Source organism: Prionailurus viverrinus, chromosome E2 (genome assembly GCF_022837055.1).
Source record: "Prionailurus viverrinus isolate Anna chromosome E2, UM_Priviv_1.0, whole genome shotgun sequence".
NCBI lineage: Eukaryota > Metazoa > Chordata > Mammalia > Carnivora > Felidae > Prionailurus > Prionailurus viverrinus.
Window position 1 is genome coordinate 2,122,737 of NC_062575.1, and position 13,441 is coordinate 2,136,177.

At 47.7% G+C, this 13,441-nt stretch overlaps 1 protein-coding gene across 6 annotated transcripts in view; it reads left to right on the forward strand.

Annotated features, from left to right (window-relative positions):
* The first annotated feature begins 282 nt into the window (after positions 1-282).
* PEG3 (paternally expressed 3) overlaps positions 283-13,441 on the forward strand; it is a 33,143-nt gene continuing 19,984 nt past the window's right edge. The window contains exons 1-6 of one of the 6 annotated variants that reach the window (XM_047834424.1): positions 283-437; positions 4,612-4,704; positions 6,689-6,767; positions 7,310-7,439; positions 11,289-11,425; positions 12,833-12,902. The gene's annotated coding sequence lies outside the window, so the exon portion shown is untranslated. Of the gene's footprint in view, positions 438-4,611; positions 7,440-11,288; positions 11,426-12,832; positions 12,903-13,441 lie in introns of all 6 variants that reach the window. The other 5 variants (XM_047834423.1, XM_047834422.1, XM_047834425.1 and 2 more) reach the window with 5 other exon arrangements.

Sequence of the window (13,441 nt, forward strand, 5' to 3'; positions counted from 1 at the left end):
CGTGTCACCCCCGTTTCTTTGTGTGGGGGTCTCACACACCCCCACACCCCCTTATCGAGACCCCTGTCAGGGGCCCCTGGTGTGGGCTGGGTTGACGTCAACCTCCTGCCTTCGCGCCAAGCCATCGCCACGGCAACCGCAGCCTGATTGGCAGCGCTCAGAGGCGTGGCGAGGGGGCCCGGGGTGGGCAGCTCGGCCTCTCATTGGCCTGCGCTGCAGCCCCGCCTCTGCGGAGAGCCTGACAAGGAGTCGCGCGCAGAGGCTCGGTGCAGACGCTGGGAGCCGCGGGGAGGACGAGGTCGGAGCTGAGGAGCGGACATGTCCACCCTGGGCTGGTGGCGCCGCCGGGCGCCAGGGGCCCTGTGGGCGTGCTAGACTGTGCACACGGGCTGCTCCTGGGCCGAGCCGTGGGGCCCGAGGCAGTGTGGTGAGGGGAGGTGAGTCCGGCCGGACCCCCGCGCTACACGTCTGTGTCAGGACGGTGTCCGGATGCCGCGTGAGGCAGCACGGCCGTCACACGCTGCACTCTGGGACCCTGGTCAGATGGGGAAGGGGGAAGGCAGCCGGCGGACACCGCCTGGTGGGGTTCTCAATGGGTCCGGTGCTCGGGTTGCCGCGCTTGCCGCGGACGCCATCTTGCGTGTCTGGCCGGGGTTTCAGGGACCGGCTGCCCCTTTGAGGTGGCCGCGGAGCCGGGGGGCTGCCGCGCCATCTTGCCTAGTGGAGGTGGGGGACGGGGACGGGATGACCACGGACTTCTGTCAGGCGAGCCCGCCAGGGTGGGTGCTGGGGAAGTGGTGGGCTGGCCGGGTCTGGGGGCTACAGATCACTAGGTCTGTCCCACGGCGTCCCTGACAGCCAGGTCCCTTAGGCTGTCTCAGCATCCTTGCCAGACTTTGGGGGCGGGGCTTGTTTTGCCGCAGTGGCGGCGGGAGGAGCTACAAGTCGTGAGGGGCGGGGCCGAGGGCTTCACGCCTGTGGGTATTTTCTCAGGGCTGTGAGTGATTGGGGAGCCCCGCCCACCTGGCGCCATATTTGGTGTGGGTGGTGAAGTGTGCTGCAAAGGCGCTATCCTGATTGGTTGGCCGCGGGTTGGGGCGGGGCCAAGGGCGGTTGAGACTGCGGCTAGCCTGGGCTGTGACGGTATCATTGAATCCCGCCTACCTTGGCGCCATCTTTGATGGGGGTGGCTAAGGTCGGCCGCGCAGGCTGGTGCGATGGTGGCTGGCTGGCCGCAGCGGGGCGGGGCCAAGGGCTGGCGGCGGCGGCGGCGGCGGCGGCGGCGGCGGGGGGGGGGGGGGACCGTGGTGACCCCGTGTTCTATGCTCTGAAGGCTTCAGGGTCCTGACTACCTTGCACTTCCTTTGCCAGTCGAAGGTTTGGCTGCAGAGGTTTGCCGTGACGGTGCCACCTCAACTGGCTTGAGGGCTAAGCTCTGACTTCTGAGAATGGGCCATGGCTAGTGACCCGGAGACTGTTTTGTTGGCTGGGTCCATGTAGTTTGAGAAGCCAAGCGTTGTGCTAAGTTTGCCGCGGCTGCCGCGGTCGTGGCCGCCATGAAACTGTTAGTACTGAGGTACAGAGCTACAGGCTGTGGACGCACCGGCTGTTACTCCTTGGTGATATCTGGGCGCGGCAGAGGCCTTCCCTTGTGGTTGTCACCCTGCGGTGTGTCTGGCCCCATCTTTTGGCTAGGGGAAATGCTGGGGACGGGAGCAGCCTAGCTGTGTTGCGCAGACCCTGTCAGCGGGGCTGGGGGTGGGACCACGGGCAGTTTGGGGGACTGACCCTGCGCGGGCCCCGCCCACGCTGGCACTATTCATGTTGGCCGACAGGAGGCTGCCGAGACTCTGCGCAGGCGCCATCTTGAAGGACAGCGGAGCTGCAGGGGCGGGTCCAAGGGGAGAGGAGGCGCTGCAGAGCTCGGCCCACTGTAGTACTGTTTGTTGGCCGACAGGTGGCAGCCGAGACTTATACGCAGGCGCCATTTGAAGGACAGCCGAGCTGCAGGGGGCGGATCCAAGGGGGGGAGGAGCTGCAGAGCTCCCCGTGACTTACTGCGCAGGCGCTATCTTGAGTGACAGTGGGGCTAGCTGTAGGGGGTGGGACCAAGGGGCGGGGCTGCAGAGTTGGGCCCACTCTGACGCTGTTGGCCGACAGGTGGCAGCTGAGGCTTACTGCGCAGGCGCCATCTTGAGTGCACGTGGGTTTGGCTGCAGGGGCTGAGCCCAAGGGGAGGGGCTGCGGAGTTCGCCTACTGTGTCGACAGGTGGCAGCCAAGACTTACTGCGCAGCCACCGTTTGAGTGACAGAGGTCCTGCAGGGGGCGGGGTGAGGGAGGGGCTGCAGAGCCCCACCCACTCGAGTGATATTAAGACCTGTAGGTGACAGCTAAAGCTTATTGTGCAAGTATCACTATCAGTGATGGTGGTATTGCTGGGAGCAGGCTTGAGAGAGGCTTTCATGTTTTGAATAACAGGAGACTGCAGACCCCTACCCATTGGGTGGGTAGGCCTGGGTTGTGTTGGCGTGGGGTGGCCCCTCGAGGCTTATTGCACAGGCTCCATCTTGAATGATGGCAGAACTGCAGGGGGTGGGCCTGAGGGAGGGGCTGTCTTGTCCTGAACGATAAATAGACCCTGCAGACCCCTGCCCATCCCAGCAGTATGTTTGTTGTCCAGTAGGTGGCTGTCGAGGCTTACTGCACAGGCGCCATCTTGAATGACAGCGGAGCAGCAGGGGGCGGGCCCAGAGGTGGCTGCCGAAGCTTACTGCGCAGGCGCCATCTTGAATGACGGCTTGGCTGGAGGGGGCGGGCCCAGATTGGGCAGCTGGGGCTTGCTGCGCAGGCGCAATCTGAGTGATGGCCGAGCTGCAGGGGACGGGTGTGAGGAGGGGCTGTCGGGTCCAGATTCACCGGGCTGCAAACACCTGCCCACCCTTGTGCCATGTTGGCCAGTAGGCGGTTGCTAAAGCGCCATCAAGAAGGACCGTGGAGTTGTAGGCGGTGGTTTGAGGGTGGGACTGCCATGTCCTGAGTGACTGAGGGGTCCTGGGGAGCCCTATCCACCTTCGCATGGCTAAGAACAGGAGTCAGGTTTGCTGTGTAGGCTCCAGTTTGGCCAGCCCAGAGCGTTTGCCGCAGTGGCCACTCAACAGAGTGGCAGGCGAGATATTTCCTCGAAGGACACCAAAGCCAAGTCTCAGGAATGTGGGGACAGGGTTCATCTGTGCAGCCCTGAGGGTCCGTTTGAATGACTGGGGTTCAGATGTCGGCATTTTAATAGATTTGGGGAAGGTGAGGTCTCCAGAAGACGGACCCGTGCTGTGGACATAAGTTTTGGGGTGTGGAGGCTCTGAGGTCAATATGGAGTTTACGCAAAGAAAAATGTCTAAGAGCCTGGAACTGGACAATTCAGGGCTGCAGACAGGAGAGGGGCGTGGCACGGGAGACAATCCAGGGGAGGTACTCTAGGCATGTCAGGGCGTGGTTTGGGAGAGCAGGGGCGGGGCAGGGGGGGACCGCCCTGGTTCTTGGGTGGGGCTACCTGCTGGTGGCGGGGGTGGGGGGGTGCACATGCGCAGAGTCACTTGTGGCACTGCTGCTGCGTCCTCTGGAGGACTACCGCGATTCCAGCACTAAAGTAGCTCTCACCATGTTTGCCTACGTGTATCCCAGACTCCAGCTGGGGCACTTCTAGTCCTAGCTCCACCAAAGCATCTCGTAAGCCCCCCATTTGGGAGCATGTTGAAAACCTCTACAATGGTGGGTAAGGTTAAGGAATGAAGTAACTACCTAATGGCAATAATACTAAGGTCCTAATAGAAGATAATCTTTTCATAGTACTTAAATTTACAGTGCAGTTAAACTTCTTTCCCTGCATCACTAGCTATTAGATGGCAAAACTGGAGTTTTAACTCACTTTTCTAAGGGGTACTTGTATCTCTAGTCCATGTGGTCTCCACGGAAAATGTCAGTAGATGTTCTGCTTTTCAGAGTGACATTAGGTTCATCTGTACCAGTCTGCCATGAGCTCTGAGATTGAGTTCTCTGAGCATCTGCTTTTCTATAAAGTGATACTTAGAAGATTACAGTGTTGTGGTGAGGAGTAACAGAGACAAGAAAAGCAAGTTGTTAGGTATTGTATGGGGTGTGTAAAATACATAAATATGTAAATAAATAATAGTACCACTTCAGCTATTGTTTTCCTGAGTTTTGCCTACACGTGCCCTTTGCTTTTAGAGGAACTGCCAGCATCACATAGTTAATAAGTGGGAAGTTGGGTTCTTGAATTGATTTCTAAATCCAAAGCCCTGTGTCTTTACTGTTTTGCTTTGCTTGTTAGAAGACATTCTAAGAAGTTCAGAGAATGACTTGCACAGCCATTGGCATAACCCCACAGGGAAGAGACTGTGATTACAGTCCACAGTACAACTCTTGCCTCAGGGAGCAATGCCCAGGGCCCTTCCATCCTGGGAGGGAAGACTCTTTCTCCTGGTCTCACTTGACCTCTGCCACTGGAGGAGATAAAGGTGCAGTCCTTTCCAGTCTGAGGAATCTGGTATTTGCAAAGTAAATTTGGTATCTCATGTTTTCTTTTCCTTCCCCAGCTTTGCCTTCTCGAGCTCCTACCCTTCTCAGAGACACCTGGCCAGAGGAAGAGGAACTAGGTCCAAACACTAGGTGGCCGGGTCCAGGTCCAGGTGAGCTGAATTCCCTTCTCACACTGCCACACTCATCCTTAGAGTGAACACATTCTTCTTCATCCTGACACTTTTCTACTGCATACGTGTTCTATACAGCCATGCAAGTACCCGTTTGTGCTCTCTGAAAACTCACAGACTCTTCCGGTGAATTGTGTGTTTGCCAGAAATTCTCCTTGGCCTCATGCTATGCTTTTCAGTTTCCTTCATTTCCCGCCCCCCCCCCCCCCCAACACTCAGTTGCACTTTCAGGCCTACTTTTTCTCTCTTGTTGGGTGATTAGAGAAGCATGAGAGGTCCATCGGTTCTTCTAGCAAACATGGCCTAGAGTGGGAAAAGAAGTGTATTCCTGGAGCTCATAGTCTATTGGGTAATGAAAGACTTTGAAAAAAATAATTGTACAATTGATGTTTTTGAGAGAGAATATTCACTGTGGACAGTTAACCTGAAAGAGGCCACATAGGGCCTTTCTGGAAGGCCAGGGAAGCTCAGGCTGAGCACTGAAGAAGTGAGGATGGTAGTGTGTTGTGGCAAGAGTAGTCTGAAGCAGAGGGCACAGGGGCATTTCTGAGGGCTCCAGAGAGAAGAGCCAAAAGTCTAGGATGCCTGGAGCAAGGAAAGAATTGAGTGGCGTTTGATCAAGGTGGGGAAGAGGTCAGTTGGTGCTGTGTTGTGAAAGGCCTTCCAGTGAGTGGTAAGTATATGGGCTCAATATGAAACACAGTGGGAAACCATTGAGGTGTTTTAGCTGTAAAAGTAACGTGAGAATCAGATTTGTGTTTTAAAAATACGGTCTGTTGTAAGGTTCTGAAGAGGAGGGTGGAAACAGTGGCTGCAGCAATAACCATTTCAGGTCTGGGTGAGAGATGATAGCTTGGATTAGGGTCAGAACAGGGGGAGAAGTGAAGTAGTTGGATATTAGAGAGCTACTAAGAGACTCAGTCGGCCCCGTACTCTTCTTTCACACCTTGCTGACTGCTTCAGGTCAGGTGCAGTGAATCACATCGTGTGGGGAAGTGAGCAAAATAGCAAAAGTTGTTCATTCCGTCAGCAAACATGGAAACTACCCACTCTGGGACAGGACCATGCCAGACTTTGTATCTCTGGAAGTGGGTGACATAATCACTGGCCTCAACGTCTGCTGAGTGAGAACTGTAGTTAAATGATGAGTAAGAAAACATGCTTACCAAAATAGGTGGCTGTGCTGATGGTGTGTTACCATCTGAAGGAAGGCTCATGTGCCATTCAGGTTGGTCCCTGGGAATCATTGGTTTATGCCTGGCCTCAGTGAGTGCCTCAAGTATCCAGTGTCTGGTCCTAAAGCCTGTGGACACTCAGAAACCTTATTTCACCTAAGGACTCATCCTGTGTTAGTAGATCCACATTAATGAAGCTGGGGAAACCTATGTAAACCCTACTGACATATTAGTTTATGTTGAAAACCGGTGTGACTAAAGTATAATGTTCCTGTTTTCTCCATTCTGGCTTGTTAGCTTATAGTGGGAGATAACTACAGCAGGGACCCAAATACTCAAAAGTGTGTATGATCAACAGATTCTCTCCCTGTAGACAGACCTACATGGGAAATGAAACCATAATGAAAAGATTGCTTGGTGAGTATGGAATCAAAATGAGAGAAGGTGAAGGTTCACTAGCACTGGCCTTTAGGTAGCCTAACGCCAGCATCTGGTTGCAGTGAAGCTCTTGCTAGGGTAACTAGGACACCAGAGGTCTCCTATATCCAGTCCCCTTTGTTCCCAATTTCCACTCAAATTAGGTCTGACCAGAGTAGCCCTTTCCTGTACATCGTTTGTGGCCTGTTTTTTCATGTTTTTTTCTCATTTGGGAGAAAAAAAATGATCAGCTAATAATTGACGTGAAAATATGGCCAGGTTAGTCATACTGGCTCAGAAGACATTCTCTTTAAAGTAGCTTTATTCGTCTTGAACTATTTGGGGTCTGATCATTAAACTAAAATTCTTAGATACTATTTCCTCTCTTCTGAAATTTCTGGGGAAAGCCCACAAGAATGGACACCAACAAGGAAATTTTGCTGCAGTGTGGTAAGTGCTAAGCCTTTGTGATAGAGGTAAGCCCAGGGTGATGTGGAGATGATCTGAGAAGAGCCATCTAAAAGACCAGAGGGTGGAGGTTGCGGCCAGGATGGTAGGGAGAGTGGTCATTTACTCTTTGCTGACATTGCCATATGAAACTGGCCCCCCAGCAGCCCCTGTTGTCCGTATGCTTCTGTTTGTGATTATTCGAACAAGACCAGACACCTAAGCCTACAGCAGTGGTTCTCAAAGTATAACTACTGGGGTGCTTATTGGAATGCCTCTTTATCCTAGAGAACCACAGGCCTCCTAGATCGTCACATCTAGAAAGGCAGGTACATATTTCACAAGTACCTCAGATGGCTTTTGGCACCCCAAGTTTGAGAACCACCACCCTAGAAGGACTTGAGCTGCGGTGTGTACTTGCAGACTCGGAGAACTTGGGTTGCTGAGGCTGTCAGCACTGGGCGTGTCACCGGGAGGTGAGGTAGGACTGGGGCTGGGGCAGCGCTTACCACGTGCATGCTGAAGTAGAGAATGTCGGTCTGCAGAGAGAGGCAGGAGAATGGAGCAAACGAGAAGAGAGAGGAGACCGCACACCATGCTGTCCCCAAGAAACGAAGAAAGTAACTTCCTCGCTTCCTGACTTTAAAGTTCTCAATTCCAGCCCCCTCGGATGAGGTAGGTAGAATGAGTGAGGGGGCTGAATCTAGGTGCACCATGATGAGGGGCCAAAGTAAGTAAGTAGAAATGGGGTTGAAGAAGCTCTCATGGAGCTTCTTTCTCAACTGATGGGATGTGGGGAGCCTGAGGTGAAACAGTGGGGTCACAGGATTTCGTTAGCTCTCCTCACGTGTCCCACTCAATGTTTTCAAGCCTCTGATCTGTGTTCTTTAATTAATTTCTTCCCAGTTCAGTTGTTTGAGGCCAAAGACACCTCCCCCCCCCACCTTGTAGCAGAGGTGTCTGATGAATTCCATCCTTGTTTCAGTTACATTAAATGTGAGGCCCATACTTTTGTTTTCTATTCATTTTTTATGAAATAGAGAAGTAAAGTGCTATAAAACATTCAAAGAATGGCGCAAATACTGTGGTAGAAACCACGGTGGCAACACTGTTGTACAGGCGGCACCACTGTCCTGTAGTTTTAAGTGGTCAAGCTCACAAGTGAAATTTATTCTGCATGAAATGTTTATGATGCATATAACATTTCATGGTTAGATGTCTAGTGTATGCAAGAACCAATATTTGGAGGTTAAAGAATGCTAGAAATCCATAAGGCCCTCTGCCCAGGGTAGAGAGAGACTGCTTTCTGTCATTCATCTCCTCTCTTTCCTTCCTCTTGGAATTGGTGGTCTTGGCCCCTAGGACCAGGGCTTGGTCCCTTTGTGTCTCTACCTTTGCCTTTGTCTGCCAAATGTGGTCAGACCTTTTAAGATCCTGCCCTTGGCTGCTCCTCAACCCACACTGGGATCTGTACTCCAGAGAGCAGAAGGAAATGCGGAAATTTGAGTAGGGGTATGCGAGGGTCCACCTCCAAGTCAGGAAATGAAGGTGATGGGTTTGCCATGTGACCAGAATTCAGTTTGAACTATGAGGCCAGAGGGGAGGGCGTGGGTGTGGAGCACCATCAAGTGATACAGGCAGCGAGTGGAGGGTGCCATGGGAGCAGTGGGAGGCAGCCAGAGGGGAAGATGAAGTGTCCTCGTAAGCAGGGGCCACATCCCGGGGACCACCACAACAGAGGGCATGCTGCTTAGCAGTAGTAGGCAGAAAGGAAAAGGAAAGACCAACAGCAATTGAATTTATTTTGAATTTTATATTCAAAAATTTGTTTCCAATTATAAACTTAGAATAACATTTGAAATTAAAATGCAAAAAGAAGTAGTATCTTTTATTTATTTTTTTATTTTCCCCCTTTTATGAATAATCTATACCAGTTTATATGGAAATTTTCTTCTGGCTTAGTTTATATGTATTTCCGTATGTTTAAATATCCTTGTAGTTGTTTGCTCTTGCGTGTTTGTTTTTTTAGCACAATGAGATCATACCCAGTTCATTAACATTTCAAACTCAAGCTATAAGAGTGAAGTTCCTGGGATGTGAGACAGTAGTTGGTGGGCGGGGAGAAGGTGTCATATGCCACCTGGAGAGCTCAGATAATGTGTACACTATGTTTTTAGTCTCCATTTTTGTGGGTGTGTTTCTTTGTGTATGCACACATACTACTTAGTAGCTATTTAGCACTATCTACAAGAATTTCCATATAAATACACTTCCATCTATAGGTTTGCTTTCTAAAAACTGCCTTATTCCATTGTGTGGATATTTCCATCATTTTCTATGTGCATATAAATAGGTATACATGTAAATGCCACGTATGCTGTACAATTTTATGCCCCATTATTTTCATTTAATGCTTTAAAAGTTTTTTTACATTAGTGGTTTCACCGAGTTTAAATAAACCAGTGTACCTGTAGAATGGAATATTATGTGGCCTTCAGAATGATGTAGATCTATATGTACTAGTATAGAAAGGTAACCATCATAAATTACTAGGTTTTAAAATACATACACAAGGGACGCCTGGCTGGCAGGGTCGGCAGAGCACACAAGTCTTGATTTTGGGGTTGTGAGTTCCAGCCCCACATTGGGCATAAAGTTTACTGGAAAAAATAAAAGTTAAAAGCACACACATGCAGAACACCTAATGTGATCTCATTTGGGTAAAAATTTGATGCTACTCTATATATGGATGTCAAAAGGTTTAGTATAGCAACAGATTTGATCAGTGGATGTGGCTTGTGGTTTCTACATTAAATATTTTGTAATGTTTGAATGTCGTATTATCTTTTATGTTTGCAATCAGAAAATAATGTTAAAAAACTTCTTGAAAACATGACTTAATGGCTACATAGCATTCTATTAAAGATATTTATGTTTTCATTCCTTCCTGTTTGATGAAAATTTTGGAGGAATGCTGTTTTTTGAGGGCACTGATTTATTTTAATGAGAGCAAAGTAGATTATTGGCCATTGTGGCCTTAGGCTTCCAGTGATGCGTTGTTGACATACAGAATTGCTTGGCAGGAGGCCAGACCCCAGCACTGGTTTGTGGTGCTTTCCTAATGCCAGAGGCTGTCCCAACCTTCTTGGAAATGCATGCTTGAATAACTGGTCAGAAATTAAAGTGTTGGCCATCCCCTCTCATCACTTTTGTTAAAATTATTCTTTACCACTTAGTCCTCAGAGAGTTCATAGTTTGTATTTAAACAGTTAGTGCTCTTTTTGATTTAAAGACCTTTCTTTATTGTAAACTAAATCCCATGTGTGTGTACACTTTCATGCAAGTCAGGTTTTGGGCTGTGTTAGCTCGGTTAAGTGTATTTGTCTTGACACTTGCGTCATTGTGTTGGAAAGAATACTGTACGTTTCCATATGTTTGGGTCATTTTACAGACAACACATTGCCCCCACCACATACATACCTTATTCAGGATTGTCCTGATAGTTTTGTACCTTTATTCTTTAGAGGAACTGGATTCTCAGTTTATCAAAGCTTCCCATCCTTTCATTGGATTTTAATGTATGTTCAAGGAAGGATTGACAACAATTTCCACATTCCCATCCAAAAACATGTGTCTTCATGTATTTAGGATTTGTGTTATGTCCTAGACATTTAAAAAAATTTTTGTTTGGAGTTGCAGATAGTTTGAATTTATTTATGAGAATTTATTTATTTTGCCATTAATGGGATTCTTTTCTTGTATTTAGTGACAAGGTTTTTTAGCTCAAAATAATGCTTTTTCCACATTATGCTTTTCGTTTCTTCTTCTTCAGTTGTGTTAGCCAGGTTTTTCCAGAATAGTGTTGCATGGTGGTTGTGGTGGAGGTCCTCCCTTCCTGGCTCCCACTTTTAGTTGGAATACCTTTAGTGTTTAATATGCTTGCTTGCTTTTATTTGAGATAAATCTTTATTGTTCATAGGTGGCCTCCTAGTTGTACTCTTTGCTAAGAACACTATAAGGAGAGGCTGTTGAAGTTTGCAAATGCTTTTTAACACGAAACAATGCTCACAGGATCCCTTTCCCCTTATAATCCATCGTATAGAACAGTCCCCTGGAATTGGGATATCTTCCTTTGTATTACTGGAATGGGCTAGACTTTTCTAGATTGGATTTATTAAACATTTTTGCATCTAAGTGCAAAAAACTGTTTATTGAACACCTATGTGCCAGTCCTGTGAGATAAAAATACAATGGTGGAAAAAGGCAGCAGAGTTTTTGCCCTCAGAGACTTTGGGTTTAAGTGCAGGCACTCTCAGTTCTACTAGGTTCACGCATCTTCAGGCACATCTCTGATCATATGGGTAAATTGTTATTGTTGGCCTTTCTGGTCTGTCCTTGGACAGGCTACCCCCTCAGCCCCAACATTTCATGCGATCGTTTCAGACAAACCTTTACTGGGCTCCTTTGTGATGCTTTCGTCTCAGCTACCTCCAAACCTGTATCTTCTGTTTTCTTCAACGGTAGGCGTGGCTGTTGCCATGGAGGCAGAAGCTGGACTGGGGAAGTGGGGGCGAAGTGGGTAGAGCAGTTATGCTTTTGATTGGCCAGAGGCGCTGTCACAGGACGAGTTCACCTGAGATCTGGGTCTTCCTGAGGGTAAGGTGAGTATGGGACCCTGGCAAGTACTAGCACAGCACATCTGGCCCCACTCTGAGTTGCCCTTTGGTCTGTAAACAGAGTGAGTAAGGGGTAAAGGTTGGGTCACTTGGCCAGGATGGCACCTAACCTCATCTCACAAGACTCACCTGCTGTCAGATACCGCTGTAGGAGTATGTCGATCAGTGTCTCCTCTTCCGGAGTTTGACTCTTGAGACAGGATCTGTGCCCTGTGTTAGGACCGTAGTTATACAAGAACACGTTAGCAACATAACACTTTTCTGACATGTGCTTGTCCCTTCCCATGGCTCCATGTGTAAAATGGCGTCACCTGCCATCATTTACTGCAGCAGCTCTTTAGTGCTGCATGTGTTACCTTTTATAAACTGGAAATTAGGTGTATATATAAGGACTTTATTGTAGTGGGCGCCTGACTTTTTAGCTTTTTTTTTTTCTTACTAATATTTTACCTACTTGACTGTCCTTAAGTGGAGACTTGCTGGTTCAAAAGGAATGGGCATTTTTAATGTTTTTAAAACATAGGCTGAAATGGCATCCAGAATTTTGGTTCATGCCTGCACCAGCCAGCTTCTCACCAACATCAGTTTTTCTTTTTGATTATTTTTGAAATATCTGCCCATTTGATAGGCCAAAAAGGTGTTCACTGTAATATTTCACATTTCTTTGATTCCGATGTGACTGTTGGAACTTATCACTAATTTTATGAACTGTATTTTTTATTTTCACGGGTAGACATTTCTCTTATTGGTTTCTAAGAGCTTCTCACATTTGAGATATTAACTGTTGTCTATGTTGCAAAATATTTCCCCCCTCTTCTTCTGGTTTGTTTTTATTTTGGTTGCATCTTATAGCACAGAAAATTTGTACCCATTTTTATTTTCCCATCTGCTGAGTAGTGAGTGAGTGGTCTTTTGGTGGGCTCTGGCATTGGAATTATGTTTGGGCCTTCTCCCTGTCCCTGTTCTTTGCTGTTGCACACAGTGCCTCTCTGAACACACTTGAGATCTGTACCTCTGTGCACATGGGCAGACAGGTCTATCAGTTAGATTTCAGAATCCCTAGGATAGGGGATGACCTTACAATTATGTATTAATAATTGCTGGAGATCTGGGGAGTATATTCAACTTATAGCCGCAATTTCCTTATGTGATTCTTGGTTTCAGAAGTTCCAGATTTGATTCTTTGGGGGTTTCTAAATTGCCTGCCATCTGGTTTAGGATATGACCTTGGACTCCAGCAGGGTGGGATAGGCAGGGAAGGGAGGAGACCCCCTCAGTGTTAAGGTGTCAGGGTTGCGTGAACCCACTCAGTGGGCAGCACGGTCTCTAAGGCCTCTACTAGTGCTTTTGTTTATTGTTTTGTTTTAACTTTGAATTTATTTTTTTGACTAGGTAATACATGCTCATGGTAAAAAATAAATAAATAAAAACAAAAAACAAAAGGAGACTATACAGTGAAAAAGTAAGTTTCCCTTCTTTCCCTGGCCCCCAGTTCCCTTCCCCAGGGGTGATCACTATTAATCACTATTACTAGTCTCATATATCTTCTTACAGAAATTGTCTAAGTAAATACGTCTGTTTTTATAGTTTCTTAGAATGCTGTACACATTTTCGTGTCCCATTTTGCACTTAACTACGTTAGAGGTCATCTTATATCTATTTATTTACAATTGGCTCATTATTTTAAAAGGTTTCATAATCATTATATGAATATGTACTATATTTTGTGCATTGTCAGCACTATTCAGTGACTATATTCTTGGACATATGTGATTATGTATTTCTGGAATAAATTCATGGAAATAGAATTTATAGGACAGGGTGTGTACATTTAAAATTTCAAGAAGTTATCCAAATTGCCCTCCATAAAATCTCCATTGCCATAAGCATTATGTGAGTACCCCCATTTCTTTTTCATACAGATACTTACATTGTCCATTTTTACAATTACTCTGTTCTCAAAGTCCTTTTTTACTCTCAGATCTGAAATGAACTTCCTCT